At 40.8% G+C, this 9,920-nt stretch overlaps 1 protein-coding gene across 3 annotated transcripts in view; it reads left to right on the top strand.

Annotated features, from left to right (window-relative positions):
* Positions 1-9,920, top strand: part of BLTP3B (bridge-like lipid transfer protein family member 3B) — a 116,489-nt gene that overhangs the window by 21,816 nt on the left and 84,753 nt on the right. The window lies entirely within an intron of this gene.

Below are 9,920 nucleotides of genomic sequence, written 5' to 3'. Positions count from 1 at the left end.
AAAAAAAAAAAAAAAAAAATTCTTGTAGAGATGGGGTCTTGCTGTGATTCCCAGGCTGATCTTGAACTCCTGGCTTCAAGCAGTCTTTCTGTCTTCTGCCTTTCAAAGTGTTGGGGGTACAGGCATGAACTACAATGCCTATCCTATTTTAAAGGTTAACAACAAATTAAGATTTTTAAAAACACTATGTGGGCCAAATAGTATCTGTGGGCAGATAGCTCACAGGCTGCCTGTCTGCATTCTTTCATTTTTTAAATGTTTATTTGGAAAAACCGGTTATATGAGATTGATTTTTTTTCATTACATGCATAATTACAAAAATAACCAAGTCAAACAAACTCTATGTAAATTGAGAATGCATTAAAAAAAAAAAAAACAATTTTTTTAAACCATTTAAACCATTGGGAGCATACTTTGATTCTTGTTCCATTAACATTGTAGGTTTTATTTTTTAAAAAATTATGCTTTTACATTAATCAAACTCAAAAGAGCCTGTCTGTCAGAAGTTCTGGAGGCCCAGACTTGCAACAGGTTTAGTGGGCGAAGACTGGGGTGGCGGAGGGCAGTCTTGGGACTGAGCCCTCAACATGTGGGATGTGGGATCTGTTACCATCTCCAGGTAGATAGTGTCTGAACTGAATTACAGGGCACCCAGCTGTTTGGTGTGTGGGGGAGAAAATTCCACACACATGGTCACAGAATTTTTCTGTGTTGATTATTGTTGTGTGAGCAGGGGAAAAACATGGTTAGAGAGTTTCCCTATACATCACAACACTCAGTTCCTTCTAAAATACCATATATATATTTTTAAAATTTATTGTTTTTGGCTCTGTCTGCCCTGACTGTAGTAAGCCCTGCAGCGCAAAGATCTTTGTCTTTCTGTTCTCTCATACATCCCAAGCACCCAGATTGGTGTCTGCCACATAGTAGGTCCTCAGTAAATATTTGTTGAATGTATAACACCTTTAATCTCTCAGACATTCTGCTAGGGACTGAGGACAAGATCCCTGCTCTCCTGGAGTTGATCTTCTAGTTGGGGAGAAGCAAACGTGTAAGAAGGCAAGTAATTGCAAATTCTGATAGACCAGGAAGATCAAAGTGGATGAAGCGAGCAGAGCATGAGAAGGGAGGAGAGAGGAGAGAAGCTGCTTTGAAGGGGTGATGAGTTAGGGTAAACCTAGGAGATGAGAAGGATGAGAGGGTGAAAAGCATGCCAGGCACAGGGAGCTTCTTGTCCAACTGTTCTCAGGGGAGAAAAGTTTGACCTTCTCTAGGAGTAGACGGAGAGAAGGCAAGGGATCCTAAGGGAGATGGTGCAAGGGCTTTTGGGCTTTGGGGGAGTTTGGAGTTTATCCAAAATGTAGTAGAGAAGAGGGTTCTTGAAGAGTTTTCAGCAGGGGTGGGGCATGTGGGATTTGTGTAAAGCAGGGAGCAAACTACAACTCAAGGGCCTGCTTTGGCTCACTGCCTATTTTGGGAAACAAAGTTTTATTGGATCACAGACACACCATTAGTTTGAGCTACAAAGGCAGAATTTATGAAAAAGAAAATGTTTATACCTGGAATATATGCTAAGTCTTACAAATTTACACTGAAAGCTCCTTGAGGGTAAGAGTTGCCATATACTGCTACAATGCCTAGTAAATGCTCAGTTTTTAAATATGGTTGAATAGAAAATTTATCAGTATGATAATGGAATGGTAACTGATCCTAAAATGCCTCTTAAATTAAAATTGTACAGGTTTAGTTATAGTCTGGGCTCTACTTTAATGAGACCTTCAGCATTTGACTTAACCTCTCTAGGCTTGACATTCTCTGCTATAAAATGAGGAGGTTGGATTAAATTATTTGATATTCTTTGTAGTATGAGGACTGCCTATGGCTCTACTTTTTTTTTTTAAGCTTAGAATTGCTTCTAATATCTTCATTGGATGGCAGATGCAATGGGGTGGTTTTCAAAAGGCTATGGTTCTAATACCTTATATGTTTTTATTCCCTTAGATTGTATTAATAGTTAACAAGTTCATTTCTTTTATTTTATTATTTGAGATGGTGTCTCACTGTGTTGCTCAGGCTGGTCTGGAATTCCTGGGCTTAGGTGATCCCACCTTAGCCTCCTGAGTATCTGGGATTACAAGCAGGCACCACCATGCCTGCCTAAGTTCATTATTTTTTTAACATTGTTTAACACAACAAAAACCGCACAAATCATAGGAGAAAAAAATAGTCCATCAAAATTAAAACCTCTGCCCTTTGAAAAACACTGTAACTACAGGGCAAACCGTAGACTGGGAGAAAACAAATATAAGGAAATCTCAAACTCCCAACCTCACGTGATCCGCCCGCCTCGGCCTCCCAAAGTGGTGGGATTACAGGTGTGAGCCACTGTGCCAGGCCTAGTTTGCATTTTCTAGAATTTTATATAAATATGTATTTTTTTCCTGGCTTCTTTCACTCAGCATAATTATCTTGCAATTAATGTATTTTGTTATATGCATAACTTCTTATTGCTGAGTATTCTGTTGTGAATATGCCACAATTTATCCATTTACCTATTGATAAATATTTGGGTTGTATCCATTTGTCAGCTATTAGAAATGAATCTATTATGAACATTCATGTATAAATCTTCATGAGGACATAGGACTTTCTCTCCTTCTCTCTCTCTTTTATATAATCGTATGTGCTATGCTTTCATATGAAGGACCTAAGCTTTTCATTCCTTTTAAATTCCTAGTAGTAGAATGGTTAGGTATATGCTAGGTATATGTATCACTTAAAAAAAATTCCAAACAGCTTTCCAAAGTGGTTTCAACTTGTTTATTTTACATTCTCACAAATACGTATATGAGAGTTCCAGTTGCTCCATATCTTCACCAATACTCAGTATGGTTAGCCTTTTTAATTTTAGCTATTTTAATGTATAAGTAGTGGTATCTTACTATAGTTTTCAATTTGCAGTTTTCTGATGACTAATGTTGGGCATCTTTTCAAGTGCCTATCTGCCATCTGTGTCTTCTTTGGTTCCAGAGTCCCTTTAAATTTTTTGCCTATTTCATTTTTTCTTTTTTTCTTTTTTGAGATGGAATCTTGCTTTGTCGCCCAGGTTGGAGTGCAGTGGTGCAATCTTGGCTCACTGAAACCTCCACCTCCTAGGTTCAAGGAATTCTTCTGCCTCAGCCTCCCGAGTAGCTGGGATTACAGGCGCCTGCCACCACACTCAGCTAATTTTTGTATTTTTAGTAGAGATGAGATTTTGCCATTTTGGCCATGCGGATCTCAAACTCCTTATCTCAAACTCCTTATCTCAAACTCCTTATCTCAGATGATCCATCCGCCTAGGCCTCCCAAAGTGCTGGGATTACAGGCGTGAGCCACCGCGCCTGGGCCTTTTGCCTATTTTATTAGTGAATTGTCTTATTTTCAAGTTGTAAGAATTAAAAAAAAAAATTGTAGGTACAAGTCGTTTTTCAAATGTATGCTTTGGAAATATTTTCTCCCAGTCTGTGGTTTGCCCTAGATACAGTGTCTTTCGAAGGGCAGCGGTTTTAATTTTGATGGACTATTTTTTTCTCCTCTGATTTGTGCGTTTTTTGTTGTGTTAAATCTACCAAACTCAAGGTCACCAATATTTTCTTCTATATATTCCTTCCTCCCTCCCTTCCTCCCTCCCTTCCTCCCTTCCCTCCTCTCTTCCTCCCTTCCCTCCTCCCTTTCCTTTCCCCTTCACTCCCTCCCTCCACCCCATGCCTCCCTTCCTCCCTTCCTTTCTCCTTTTCTGAGACGGAGTGTTGCTCTATCGCCCAGGCTGGAGGGCAATGGCGCAATCTTGGCTCACTGCAAACTCCGCCTCCCGGGTTCACGCCATTCTTCTGCCTCAGCCTCCCGTGTGACGGGACTACAGGTGCCCGCCACCACACCTGGCTAATTTTTTTGTATTTTTAGTACAGACGAGATTTCACTGCGTTAGCCAGGATGGTCAGGATCTCCTGACCTTGTGATCCGCCTACCTCGGCCTCCCAAAGTGCTGGGATTACAGGCGTGAGCCACTGCGCCCGGCCATTTTCTTCCATATTTTAAGAAGTTTTAAAGTTGTAGTTCTTAGATTTAGGTCTGTGATAATTTAGAGTTAATTTTTGTTTATGAGGTGAGGTAAAGGTCAAGGTTTTTTTGTTTTGTTTTGTTTGTTTGTCTATGACTATAACAGCATTCTGGTACCATTTGTTAAAGATATTTTCATTGACTTGTTTTTGCAGCTTTGTTGGAAATTAGCTAACCATAAATTTGGGTCTATTTCTGGACTCTGTATTTTGTTGCATTTATTATTTATTTACACACACGATTATTAGACTGCCTTGATTTCTGTAGCTTTTAGATAAGTCTTGAAATTGGCAGTATAATGTTTCCAACTTTGTTCATCTTTTTCGGAGTTATTTTGGATATTCTAGGTCTTCTGCATTTTCATAAAAATTTTAGAATCAGTATGTCATTTCTCTCTCAAAAAAGAAACCTGCTTAGTTTTGCTTAAGGTTGCCTTGAATCTCTTAAGTCTTTTAAGAGAATTGATGACATTTGAACAGTATTGAGTTTAACCCACTAATATGTTTTATTTCTTCATTTATTTAGATCTTCTTCAATTTCTTGGAACAGTATTTTGTAGTTTTCAGTTTCTAAGCCTTGTACACCTTTTGACAAATTTATCCCTAAAAATTTCATATTTCTTATGCTAATGTTAATGGTACTTTAAAATGTTCAGTTTCTGATTGTTGCTACATATAGAAACATAATTGATTTTTTTTTTATTTTATTCTATTTTTGAGACGCAGTCTCGCTCTGTTGCCCAGGCTGGATGGCAGTGGCGCGATTTCAGCTCACCGCATCCTCTGCCTCCTGAGTTCAAGTGGTTCTCCTGCCTCAGCCTCCTGAGTAGCTGGCACTACAGGTGCGCGCCACTATGCCCGGCTAATTTTTGTATTTTTAGTAATGACAGGGTTTCACCGTGTTGGCCAGGCTGGTCTTGAACTCTTGACCTTGTGATTTGCCCGCCTTGGCCTCCCACAGTGCTGGGGTTATAGGCATGAGCCACCACGACCAGCTGATTTCTTTATTATAATTTTTATTGAGTGAAATTTACATACCATAAAATGGATAAACTTTCCATAATCAGTCTGAGTTTTAAAAAATAAGCGTTTAATCTTAGAATAGTTATAGATTTATAGAAAGGTTGTGAAGATAATACAGAATTCTCATACTCAACATGCAGTCTCTCTTATTAGCATTTTACATTCATATGGTTCATCACAATTAACTAATGTTGATAATTATTAGATATTATTAGCCATACTGTGTTCAAATTTCCTTAGTGTTTCTTTTACCCAATGTCCTTTTTCTGTTCCATGGTCCCATTCCAAATATATTACATTTAGTCATCATGTCTTTTTAGGCTCCTCTTGGTTGTGCCCATTTCTCAGACGTTCCTTGTTTTTGATGACCTTGAGAGTTCTTTGTTTTGTTTTGTTTTGAGATGGTCTCACTCAGTCTTCCAGACTGGAGTGCAGTAGTGTGATTATGACTCAATGCAGCCTCTACCTCCTGGGCTTAAGTGGTCCTCCCACCTCAGCCTCCTGAGCAGCTGGGACTACAGGCATGCGCCACTACACCTGCTAATTTTTTACTTTTTGTAGAGACATAAGCCACCGTGCCCAGCCAACCTTGAAAGTTTTGAGGAGACCTGGCCAGGTGTTTTGTATAGTTTTCTTTCACTTGGGGTTTGTCTGCTATTTTCCTTTAAAAAAAATTCAAAAATTTGTATAAAATTACTAATTTTTTCTAGGAGCAAGAGAAATGCAAATTTCAACTGTGTCAAGCTATCTTTGGTTGCTCTTTAAAATCAATACACATACAGTCCAGGATTGATAACAGTAGTATAAAAAAGGCATTCTTTGTATCTCCTCCACGATAAATCTATGATTTTAAATCTGATGTGTACAAATGAGTCCCCCAGATAACTTCCTAAAATGGAGAAATGGAGATTTCTAGACCCTCTCCATATCAAGAGCACCAGAATCTCTGGGAATGGGCTTGAAATGGAGTAGTTTTAAAAAACATCCCAAAGGCCGGGTGTGGTGGCTCACGCCTGTAATCCCAGCACTTTGGGAGGCTACAGCAGGAGGACTGCTTGAGCCCAGGAGTTTGAGACCAGCCTGGGCAACATGGCAAGACCCTATCTCTACAAAAAAAAATAAATATGAGCTGGGCATGGTGGCGCTGGGCATGTTGAGGAGGTCGAGGTTGAGGGAGGAGAGGTTGAGGCCTGGGAGGATCACTTGAGCCCAGGAGTTCAAGGCTGCAGTGAGCTGTGATCACACCCAACTGCACTCCAGCCGGGGCGACAAAACGAGACTGCCTCAAAATAAAACGTTCTGCGGGTAATTCTAAAGTCACCAGTGTATGTCTACTCTTTTTCTTAGGATTAGATTGGTGTTAGGGGTTTTTGGCAAGAAGACCACAGAGGTTAGTTAAGAGCTGTTTTATGTCAAATCAAGGGTACATATTATCAACGTGTGTTATTATTGTTGATGTTAACTTTGATAACCTGGCTGATGTAGCATTAGCCAGGTTCTCCACTGTAAAGCTACTCGTTTCCTCATTTTCATACTAAACATTTTGGAAGGAAGTATGTGCAGCCCTCACTAAAAGAATGAGGAGTTATGCTCCATCTCCCTGAGGCTAGAATATCTATGTAAATTTTTTGGAACTTTTCTGCCAGGGAGATTTCTCTATTTTTTCCAAGTTATTTATTTGTTTAATTATATGTTTATATTAGTGTAGATCTCTGTATTTTTATTTTATAATTTGTGTTATTATCCAGTACTGTTTTATTTATTTTGTTGCTCAGATTCTTTCAGCTTTGGCTATTGGTAATTCTTTCATATGGCTCCTCTGTCCCTTCAACTGGTTTATTTTTATATTGGCCTTATATCCTACAACATTGCTATACTCATTTTTTAGTTCTGGCAATGTCTTTAATAATTCTGTATGATTTTCTACACAGGTGATCATGTCGGCTGGGAAAAAATAATTTTACTACTTTTCAAAACCAGATGCCCTTTATATATTTTTCTTACCTTATTGTGTTGGCTAGAACCTTCAATACATTGTTGGAAATAAGTGATGAGAGCAAACACCCTTGCCTTGTCCCTGTCATAAGGGAAAAGCAATTTTAGTCTTTTCTCATTACATGTAATTTTAGCTGTAGAATTTTTGTAGATGTCCTTTAGAGTTTTGGGGAAGTACTCTTCTGTTCCTATTTTGTTGAGAGTTATTTTTTCATGAATGGGTGTTGACTCTTGTAAAATGCTGTTTTGGGCTCTATTGAGAACATGATGTAATTTTACCTTTTTTTTTTTTTTTGAGACAGGATCTTACTCTGTTGCCCAGGCTGGAGTGTGGTGGTGTCATCTAGGCACCAGCTCCACCTCCTGGGCTCAGATGATCCCGCTTACCTCAGCCTTCTGAGTAACTTGGACTATAGGCCCCTGCTACTATGCTTAGCTAACTTAATTTTTTGTACAGATGAGGTCTCACTATTTCTGGGCTCAAGCGATCCTCCCATGCCAGCTTCCCAAAGTGTTGGGATTACAGGCATGAGCCACTGTGTCTGGCTAGATTTTACTTCTTCTTCTTTTTTTTTTTTTTTGACAGAGTCTCATTCTGTCACCCAGGCTGGAGTACAGTGGCAGGATCTTGGCTCACTGCAACCTCCGCCTCCTGGATCTAAGCGATTCTCCTGCCTCAGCCTCCCCAGTAACTGGGATTACAGGTGTGCACCACCACACCCAGCTAATTTTTTTTGTATTTTTAGTAGAGATGGGGTTTCACCATGTTGGCCAGGCTGGTCTCAAACTCCTGACCTGAGGTGATCCGCTCACATTGGCCTCTCAAAGTGCTGGAATTACAGGTGTGAGCTACCTGGCCCGACCTAGATTTTACTTTTAATGTGGTGAATTGCATTAGTTCGTTTTTGGTTGTTACGCCAACCCTCATTTCTAGAATAAACACTTGGTGAAGATGTATTATACTTCTGTTTTTTTTTTTTTTTTTCTCAGACAGGATCTCACTTTCTCACCAAGGCTGGAGTGCAGTTGCACGATCACAGCTCTGCAGCCTCAATCTCCCCGGCTTAAGCGATCTTCCTACGTCAGCCTCCCAAGTAGCTACAGGCATGTGCCACCATGCCTAGCTAACTTAAGAATTTTTTGTAGAGATGGGGTCTCACTATGTTGCCCAGGCTTGCCGGGAACTCCTGAGCTCAAGTGATCCACCTGGCTTTTTGGCCTCCCAAATTGCTGGGATTGCAGGTGTGAGCCACGATGCCTGGCCTATACTGATTTATTGTTTTAAACTTTAGTTCATACCTTGATTTATGAAATCATTTTAGTTATGATCACTATTTTATTTTTTGAGACAGAGTTTCACCCTGTCGCCTAGGCTGGTGTGTGGTGGCGTGATCTCAGCTGACTGCAGCCTCCGCTTCCCAAGCTCAAGTGATTCTCCTGCCTCAGCCTCCCAAGTAGCTGGGATTATAGGCGCCTGCCACCACATCTGGCTAATTTTTGGCATTTTTAGTGGAGACAGGGGTTTTACTGTGTTGGACAGGCTGGTCTTGAACTGCTGACCTCAGGTAATTCACCTACCTCAGCCTTCCAAAGTGCTGAGACTACAGGCGTGAGCTACTGCTCCTGGCCAATCACTGTTTTAAAAGACTGAAATAGAACATATCAGACTATTAAAATACTGCTTCATGAAATTTTGGGCCTTTTTTTTTGTTTGTGTACTTACTAAGTTGTTGTGTATAGTGTATTTCTTGCCTTAGGTTATGTCAAAAAATTTGAAAATCCCTTAATTCACATTGTGAGCCTGGAGATAATGGAGTACTTCAGATAATGAAGTGTTGTATTACAAGAGGTACACCTGGAGTGACAGGAGTGTAGGTGATTAAAGGAGAAAATGAAGAAATAGGAGTTTCTGTAGAAAAGCCTTGATCTCATGTCATGGTTTTTTATCTCTGTCAGTTCGTTTATGGCCTTCTCTGCATTGATAGTTCTAGTTATCCATTCTTCCATTCTTTTTTCAATATTTTTAGTTTCTTTGCGCTGGGTACGTAGTTCCTCCTTTAGCTCTGAGAAGTTTGATCAACTGAAGGCTTCTCCTTTCAACTCGTCAAAGTCATTCTCCGTCCAACTTTGATCCGTTGCTGGTGATAAGCTGTGTTCCTTTGGAGGGGGAGATGCGCTCTGATTTTTTGAATTTCCAGCTTTTCTGCCCCTTTTCCCCATCTTTCTGGTTTTATCTGCCTTTGGTCTTTGATGCTGGTAACGTACTGATGGGGTTTTGGTGTGGGTGTCCTTTCTGGTTGTTAGTTTTCCTTCTAACACTCAGGACCCTCAGCTGTAGGTCTGTTGGAGATTGCTTGAGGTCCACTCCAGACCCTGTTTGCCTGGGTATCAGCAGCAGAGGCTGCAGAAGATAGAATATTGCTGAACAGCAAGTGCTGCTGTCTGATTCTTGCTCTGGAAGCTTTGTCTCAGGGGTGTACCCCGCCGTGTGAGGTGTCAGTCTGCACCTAGTGGGGGATGTCTCCCAGTTAGGCTACTCAGGTGTCAGGGACCCACTTGAGCAGGCAGTCTCTCCGTTCTCAGATCTCAACCTCCGTGCTGGGAGATCCACTGCTCTCTTCAAAGCTGTGAGACAGCTATCAGACTCTACCCAGAAGTGGAGTCTACAGAAACAGGCAGGCCTCCTTGAGCTGCGGTGGGCTCCACCCAGTTCGAGCTTCCCACAGGCTTTGTTTACCTACTTAAGCCTCAGCAATGGCGGGCGCCCCTCCCCCAGCCTCGCTGCCGCCTTGCGGTTAGATC

This window comes from Rhinopithecus bieti, unplaced genomic scaffold, assembly GCF_001698545.2.
Source record: "Rhinopithecus bieti isolate Rb0 unplaced genomic scaffold, ASM169854v2 scaffold_15133, whole genome shotgun sequence".
Classification (NCBI taxonomy): domain Eukaryota; kingdom Metazoa; phylum Chordata; class Mammalia; order Primates; family Cercopithecidae; genus Rhinopithecus; species Rhinopithecus bieti.
The sequence above is the reverse complement of the archived record's forward strand: the minus strand, read 5'-3'. Positions and strand labels throughout refer to the sequence as shown.